Raw genomic sequence first — 9,604 nt, forward strand, 5'->3', positions numbered from 1 at the left:
AGCATCAAATGTTGATGGTTGACAAGACAACTAGTTTCAAGTAAAAGGGCAAGGGAAAGAAAGGGAACTTCAAGAAGAATGGCAAGCAAGCTGCCACTCCCATGAAGAAGCCCAAAGCTAGATCCAAGCTTGAAACTGAGTGCTTCTACTGCAAAGGAAATGGTCACTGGAAGCGGAACTGCCCCAAATACTTGGCGGATAAGAAGGATGGCAAAGTGAACAAAAGTATATATGATATACATGTTATTGACGTGTACTTTACTAGTGTTCATAGTAGCCCCTGGGTATTTGATACTGGTTCAGTTGCTATGATTAGTAACTCAAAACAGGAGTTACAAAATGAACAAAGACTAGTTGAGGGCAAGGTGAGGATGTGTGTTGGAAGTGATTCCAAGGTTGATAAGATCACCATCGCACACTCCCTTTACCTTCGGGATTAGTGCTGAACCTAAAATAAATGTTATTTGGTGTTTGCGTTGAGCATAATATGATTGGATCATGTTTATTGCAATACAGTTATTCATTTAAGTCAAAGAATAATTGTTATTCTATTTACATGAATAAAACCTTATGTGGTCATACACCCAAGGTGAATGGTTTATTGAATCTCAATCGTAGTGATACACATATTCATAATATTGATACCAAAAGATGCAAAGTTGATAATGATAGTGCAGCATATTTGTGGCACTGCCGTTTAGGTCATATTGGTGTAAAGCGCATAAAGAAACTCCATGGTGATGGGCTTTTGGAATCACTTGATTATGAATCACTTGATGCTTGCGAACCATTCCTCATGGGAAAGATGACTAAGACTCCGTTCTCCGGAACAATGGAGCGAGCAGCTGACTTATTGGAAATAATACATACTAATGTATGCGATCTGATGAGTGTTGAGGCTCGCGGCGGGTATCGTTATTTTCTGACCTTCGCAGATGATTTGAGCAGATATGGGTATATCTACTTGATGAAACATAAGTCTGAAACATTTGAAAAGTTCAAAGAATTTCAGAGTGAAGTGGAAAATCATCGTAACAAGAAAATAAAGTTTCTACGATCTGATCGCGGAGACAAATATTTGAGTTACGAGTTTGGTCTTCATTTGAGACGATGTGGAATAGTTTCGCAACTCATGCCACCTGGAACACCACAGCGTAATGGTGTGTCCGAACGTCATAACCGTACTTTATTAGATATGGTGCGACCTATGATGTCTCTTACCGACTTATCACTATCGTTTTGGGGTTATGCATTAGAGACAGCTGCATTCACGTTAATAGGGCACCGTCTAAAAATCCGTTGAGACGACACCGTATAAACTGTGGTTTAGCAAGAAACCTAAGTTGTCGTTTCTTAAAGTTTGGGGTTGCGACGCTTATGTGAAAAAGTTTCAACCTGATAAGCTCAAACCCAAATCGGAGAAGTGTGTCTTCATAGAATACCCAAAAGAAACTGTTGGCTACACCTTCTATCACAGATCCGAAGGCAAGATCTTTGCTGCTAAGATTGGATCCTTTTTAGAGAAGGAGTTTCTCTCGAAAGAAGTGAGTGGGAGGAAAGTAGAACTTGATGAGGTAATTTTACCTGCTCCCTTATTGGAAAGTAGTTCATCATAGAAATCAGTTCCAGTGATTCCTACACCAATTAGTGAGGAAGCTAATGATGATGATCATGAAAAGTTCTGATCAAGTTACTACCGAACCTCGTAGGTCAACCAGAGTAAGATCCGCACCAGAGTGGTATGGTAATCCTGTTCTGGAGGTCATGTTACTTGACCATGACGAACCTACGAACTATGAGGAAGCGATGATGAGCCCAGATTCCGCGAAATGGCTTGAGGCCATGAAATCTGAGATAGAATCCATGTATGAGAACAAAGTGTGGACTTTGGTGGACTTGCCTGATGATCAGCAAGCCATTGAGAATAAATGGATCTTCAAGACGAAGACGGACGCTGATAGTAGTGTTACTATCTACAAAGCTCGAATTCTTGGAAAAAAAGTTTTCGACAAATTCAAGGTGTCGACTACGATGAGATATTCTCACTCGTAGTGATGCTTAAGTTTGTCCAAATCATGTTAGCAATTGCCACATTTTATGAAATCTGGCAAATGGATGTCAAAACTGCATTCCTTAATGGATTTCTTAAAGAAGAGTTGTATATGATACAACAAGAAGGTTTTGTCAATCCTAAAGGTGCTAACTGTTGGGAATCGTAGCATAATTTTAAAATTTTCCTACGTTCACCAAGATGCATCTATGGAGTATACTAGCAACGAGGGGAAGGGAGTGCATCTACATACCCTTGTAGATCGCGAGCGGAAGCGTTCCAATGAACGTGGATGACGGAGTCGTACTCGCCGTGATCCAAATCACCGATGACCGAGTGCCGAACGGACGACACCTCCGCATTCAACACACGTACGGTGCAGCGACGTCTCCTCCTTCTTGATCCAGCAAGGGGGAAGGAGAGGTTGATGGAGATCCAGCAGCACGACGGCGTGGTGGTGGATGTAGCGGTCTCCGGCAGGGCTTCGCCGAGCTTCTGCGAGAGAGAGAGAGGTGTTGCAGGGGAGGAGGGAGGCGCCCAAGGCTGTAGTTGCTGCCCTCCCTCCCCCCTTTATATAGGCCCCTGGGGGGGGCGCCGGCCCTGGGAGATGGGATCTCCAAGGGGGGGGCGGCGGCCAAGGGGGGAAGGGGTTGCCTTGCCCCCCAAGGCAAGGGGGAAGCTCCCCCCTAGGGTTCCCAACCCTAGGCGCATGGGGGGAGGCCCAAGGGGGGGCGCCCCAGCCCACTAAGGGCTGGTTCCCTTCCACTTTCAGCCCACGGGGCCCTCCGGGATAGGTGGCCCCACCCGGTGGACCCCCGGGACCCTTCCGGTGGTCCCGGTACAATACCGGTAACCCCCGAAACTTTCCCGGTGGCCGAAACTGGACTTCCTATATATAATTCTTCACCTCCGGACCATTCCGGAACCTCTCGTGACGTCCGGGATCTCATCCGGGACTCCGAACAACTTTCGGGTTTCCGCATACATATATCTCTACAACCCTAGCGTCACCGGACCTTAAGTGTGTAGACCCTACGGGTTCGGGAGACATGCAGACATGACCGAGACGCCTCTCCGGTCAATAACCAACAGCGGGATCTGGATACCCATGTTGGCTCCCACATGTTCCACGATGATCTCATCGGATGAACCACGGTGTCGAGGATTCAATCAATCCGTATGCAATTCCCTTTGTCAATCGGTATGTTACTTGCCCGAGATTCGATCGTCGGTATCCCAATACCTTGTTCAATCTCGTTACCGGCAAGTCTCTTTACTCGTACCGCAATGCATGATCCCGTGACTAACGCCTTAGTCACATTGAGCTCATTATGATGATGCATTACCGAGTGGGCCCAGAGATACCTCTCCGTCACACGGAGTGACAAATCCCAGTCTCGATCCGTGCCAACCCAACAGACACTTTCGGAGATACCCGTAGTGCACCTTTATAGTCACCCAGTTACGTTGTGACGTTTGGCACACCCAAAGCACTCCTACGGTATCCGGGAGTTGCACGATCTCATGGTCTAAGGAAAAGATACTTGACATTGGAAAAGCTCTAGCAAACGAAACTACACGATCTTTTATGCTATGCTTAGGATTGGGTCTTGTCCATCACATCATTCTCCTAATGATGTGATCCCGTTATCAATGACATCCAATGTCCATAGTCAGGAAACCATGACTATCTGTTGATCAACGAGCTAGTCAACTAGAGGCTTACTAGGGACACGTTGTGGTCTATGTATTCACACATGTATTACGATTTCCGGACAATACAATTATAGCATGAATAATAGACAATTACCATGAACAAAGAAATATAATAATAACCATTTATTATTGCCTCTAGGGCATATTTCCAACAGTCTCCCACTTGCACTAGAGTCAATAATCTAGTTACATTGTGATGAATCGAACACCCATTGCGTCCTGGTGTTGATCATGTTTTGCCCTAGGGAGAGGTTTAGTCAACGGATCTGCTACATTCAGGTCCGTATGTACTTTACAAATATCTATGTCTCCATTTTGAACACTTTCACGAATGGAGTTGAAGCGACGCTTGATATGCCTGGTCTTCCTGTGAAACCTGGGCTCCTTCGCAAGGGCAATAGCTCCAGTGTTGTCACAGAAGAGAGTCATCGGGCCCGACGCATTGGGAATCACCCCTAGGTCGGTAATGAACTCCTTCATCCAGACTGCTTCCTGTGCTGCCTCCGAGGCTGCCATGTACTCCGCTTCACATGTAGATCCCGCCACGACGCTTTGCTTGCAACTGCACCAGCTTACTGCTCCTCCATTCAAAATATACACGTATCCGGTCTGTGACTTCGAGTCATCCAGATCTGTGTCGAAGCTAGCGTCGACGTAACCCTTTACGACGAGCTCTTCGTCACCTCCATAAACGAGAAACATATCCTTAGTCCTCTTCAGGTACTTCAGGATATTCTTGACCGCTGTCCAGTGTTCCTTGCCGGGATTACTTTGGTACCTTCCTACCAAACTTACGGCAAGGTTTACATCAGGTCTGGTACACAGCATGGCATACATAATAGACCCTATGGCCGAGGCATAGGGGATGACACTCATCTCTTCTATATCTTCTGCCGTGGTCGGGCATTGAGCCGTGCTCAACTGCACACCTTGCAATACAGGCAAGAACCCCTTCTTGGACTGATCCATATTGAACTTCTTCAATATCTTGTCAAGGTATGTACTCTGTGAAAGACCAATGAGGCGTCTTGATCTATCTCTATAGATCTTGATGCCTAATATATAAGCAGCTTCTCCAAGGTCCTTCATTGAAAAACACTTATTCAAATAGGCCTTTATACTTTCCAAGAATTCTATATCATTTCCCATCAATAGTATGTCATCCACATATAATATGAGAAATGCTACAGAGCTCCCACTCACTTTCTTGTAAACACAGGCTTCTCCATAAGTCTGTGTAAACCCAAACGCTTTGATCATCTCATCAAAGCGAATGTTCCAACTCCGAGATGCTTGCACCAGCCCATAGATTGAGCGCTGGAGCTTGCATACTTTGTTAGCATTCTTAGGATCGACAAAACCTTCCGGCTGCATCATATACAACTCTTCCTTAAGGAAGCCGTTAAGGAATGCCGTTTTGACGTCCATCTGCCATATCTCATAATCATAGTATGCGGCAATTGCTAACATGATTCGGACGGACTTCAGCTTCGCTACGGGTGAGAAAGTCTCATCGTAGTCAACCCCTTGAACTTGTCGATAACCCTTAGCGACAAGTCGAGCTTTGTAGATGGTCACATTACCATCTGCGTCCGTCTTCTTCTTAAAGATCCATTTGTTTTCTATGGCTCGCCGATCATCGGGCAAGTCAGTCAAAGTCCATACTTTGTTTTCATACATGGATTCTATCTCGGATTTCATGGCTTCTAGCCATTTGTCGGAATCCGGGCCCGCCATCGCTTCTTCATAGTTCGAAGGTTCACCGTTGTCTAACAACATGATTTCCAGGACAGGGTTGCCGTACCACTCTGGTGCGGAACGTGTCCTTGTGGACCTACGAAGTTCAGTAACTTGATCCGAAGCTTCATGATCATCATCATTAACTTCCTCCCCAGTCGGTGTAGGCACCACAGGAACATTTTCCCGCGCTGCGCTACTTTCCGGTTCGGAAGGGGTGACTATCACCTCATCAAGTTCCACTTTCCTCCCACTCAATTCTTTCGAGAGAAACTCCTTCTCTAGAAAGGACCCGTTCTTGGCAACGAAGATCTTGCCTTCGGATCTGAGGTAGAAGGTATACCCAATAGTTTCCTTAGGGTATCCTATGAAGACGCATTTTTCCGATTTGGGTTCGAGCTTTTCAGGTTGAAGTTTCTTGACATAAGCATCGCATCCCCAAACTTTTAGAAACGACAGCTTAGGTTTCTTCCCAAACCATAATTCATACGGTGTCGTCTCAACGGATTTCGACGGAGCCCTATTTAAAGTGAATGCGGCAGTCTCTAAAGCATAGCCCCAAAATGAGAGCGGTAAATCGGTAAGAGACATCATAGATCGCACCATATCCAATAGAGTGCGATTACGACGTTCGGACACACCATTTCTCTGAGGTGTTCCAGGCGGCGTGAGTTGTGAAACTATTCCACATTTCCTTAAGTGTGTACCAAATTCGTGACTTAAATATTCTCCACCACGATCTGATCGTAAGAATTTTATTTTCCTGTCACGTTGATTCTCAACTTCACTCTGAAATTCCTTGAACTTTTCAAAGGTTTCAGACTTGTGTTTCATTAGGTAGACATACCCATATCTACTTAAATCATCAGTGAGAGTGAGAACATAACGATATCCTCCGCGAGCCTCAACACTCATTGGACCACACACATCGGTATGTATGATTTCCAATAAGTTGGTTGCTCGCTCCATTGTTCCGGAGAACGGAGTCTTGGTCATCTTACCCATGAGGCATGGTTCGCACGTGTCAAATGATTCGTAATCAAGAGACTCCAAAAGTCCATCTGCATGGAGCTTCTTCATGCGCTTGACACCAATGTGACCAAGGCGGCAGTGCCACAAGTATGTGGGACTATCGTTATCAACTTTACATCTTTTGGTATTCACACTATGAACATGTGTAACATCACGTTCGAGATTCATCAAAAATAAACCATTGACCAGCGGGGCATGACCATAAAACATATCTCTCAAATAAATAGAACAACCATTATTCTCGGATTTAAATGAGTAGCCATCTCGAATTAAACGAGATCCAGATACAATGTTCATGCTCAAAGCTGGCACTAAATAACAATTATTGAGGTTTAAAACTAATCCCGTGGGTAGATGCAGAGGTAGCGTGCCGACGGCGATCACATCGACCTTGGAACCATTCCCGACGCGCATCGTCACCTCGTCCTTTCGCCAGTCTCCGTTTATTCCGTAGTTCCTGTTTTGAGTTACAAATATGAGCAACCGCACCGGTATCAAATACCCAGGAGCTACTACGAGTACTGGTAAGGTACACATCAATTACTTGTATATCACATATACCTTGGGTGTTGCCGGCCTTCTTCTTGTCCGCTAAGTATTTGGGGCAGTTCCGCTTCCAGTGACCACTTCCCTTGCAATAAAAGCACTCAGTCTCGGGCTTGGGTCCATTCTTTGACTTCTTCCCAGTAACTGGTTTACCGGGCGCGGCAACTCCCTTGCCGTCCTTCTTGAAGTTCTTCTTACCCTTGCCCTTCTTGAACTTAGTGGTTTTATTCACCATCAACACTTGATGTTCTTTTCTGATCTCCCCTTCCGCTGATTTCAGCATTGAATATACCTCGGGAATGGTCTTTTCCATCCCCTGCATATTGTAGTTCATCACAAAGCTCTTGTAGCTTGGTGGAAGCGACTGGAGGATTCTGTCAATGACCGCGTCATCCGGGAGATTAACTCCCAGCTGAGACAAGCGGTTGTGCAACCCAGACATTCTGAGTATGTGCTCACTAACAGAACTGTTCTCCTCCATTTTACAGCTGAAGAACTTGTCGGAGACATCATATCTCTCGACCCGGGCATGAGCTTGAAAAACCAGTTTCAGCTCCTCGAACATCTCATATGCTCCATGTTTCTCAAAACGCTTTTGGAGACCCGGTTCTAAGCTGTAAAGCATGCCGCACTGAACGAGGGAGTAATCATCAGCACGTGATTGCCAAGCGTTCATAACGTCTTGGTTCTCTGGGATTGGTGCTTCACCTAGCGGTGCTTCTAAGACATAATCTTTCTTGGCTACTATGAGGATGATCCTCAGGTTCCGGACCCAGTCCGTATAGTTGCTGCCATCATCTTTCAGCTTGGTTTTCTCTAGGAACGCGTTGAAATTGAGGACAACGTTGGCCATTTGATCTACAAGACATAGTGTAAAGATTTTAGACTAAGTTCATGATAATTAAGTTCATCTAATCAAATTATTTAATGAACTCCCACTCAGATAGACATCCCTCTAGTCATCTAAGTGAAACATGATCCGAATTCAACTAGGCCGTGTCCGATCATCACGTGAGACGGACTAGTCAAGATCGGTGAACATCTCCATGTTGATCGTATCTTCTATACGACTCATGCTCGACCTTTCGGTCCTCCGTGTTCCGAGGCCATGTCTGTACATGCTAGGCTCGTCAAGTCAACCTAAGTGTATTGCGTGTGTTCCGAGGCCATGTCTGTACATGCTAGGCTCGTCAACACCCGTTGTATTCGAACGTTAGAATCTATCACACCCGATCATCACGTGGTGCTTCGAAACAACGAACCTTCGCAACGGTGCACAGTTAGGGTGAACACTTTCTTGAAATTATTATAAGGGATCATCTTACTTACTACCGTCGTTCTAAGCAAATAAGATGCAAAAACATGATAAACATCACATGCAATCAAATAGTGACATGATATGGCCAATATCATCATGCTCCTTTGATCTCCATCTTCGGGGCACCATGATCATCTTCGTCACCGGCATGACACCATGATCTCCATCATCATGATCTCCATCATTGTGTCTTCATGAAGTCGTCACGCCAACGATTACTTCTACTTGTATGGCTAACGCGTTTAGCAACAAAGTAAAGTAAATTACATGGCGTTATTCAATGACACGCAGGTCATGCAAAATAATAAAGACAACTCCTATGGCTCCTGCCGGTTGTCATACTCATCGACATGCAAGTCGTGATTCCTATTACAAGAATATGATCAATCTCATACATCACATATATCATTCATCACATCTTCTGGCCATATCACATCACATAGCACTTGCTGCAAAAACAAGTTAGACGTCCTCTAATTGTTGTTGCAAGTTTTTACGTGGTTTGTAGGTTTCTAGCAAGAACGTTTTCTTACCTACGTATGACCACAACGTGATTTGCCAATTTCTATTTACCCTTCATAAGGACCCTTTTCATCGAATCCGTTCCGACTAAAGTAGGAGAGACAGACACCCGCTAGCCACCTTATGCAACTAGTGCATGTCAGTCGGTGGAACCTGTCTCACGTAAGCGTACGTGTAAGGTCGGTCCGGGCCGCTTCATCCTACAATGCCGCCGAAACAAGAAACGACTAGTAGCGGCAAGAAGAATTGGCAAACTCAACGCCCACAACTGCTTTGTGTTCTACTCGTGCATAGTAACTACGCATAGGCCTGGCTCATGATGCCACTGTTGGGAATCGTAGCATAATTTTAAAATTTTCCTACGCTCACCAAGATGCATCTATGGAGTATACTAGCAACGAGGGGAAAGGGAGTGCATCTACATACCCTTGTAGATCGCGAGCGGAAGCGTTCCAATGAACGTGGATGACGGAGTCGTACTCGCCGTGATCCAAATCACCGATGACCGAGTGCCGAACGGACGGCACCTCCGCGTTCAACACACGTACGGTGCAGCGACGTCTCCTCCTTCTTGATCCAGCAAGGGGGAAGGAGAGGTTGATGGAGATCCAGCAGCACGACGGCGTGGTGGTGGATGTAGCGGGTCTCCTGCAGGGCTTCGCCGAGCTTATGCGAGAGAGAGA

The sequence above is a fragment of the Triticum aestivum genome, chromosome 5D (genome assembly GCF_018294505.1).
Source record: "Triticum aestivum cultivar Chinese Spring chromosome 5D, IWGSC CS RefSeq v2.1, whole genome shotgun sequence".
In the NCBI taxonomy this organism is placed as follows: Eukaryota; Viridiplantae; Streptophyta; class Magnoliopsida; order Poales; family Poaceae; genus Triticum; species Triticum aestivum.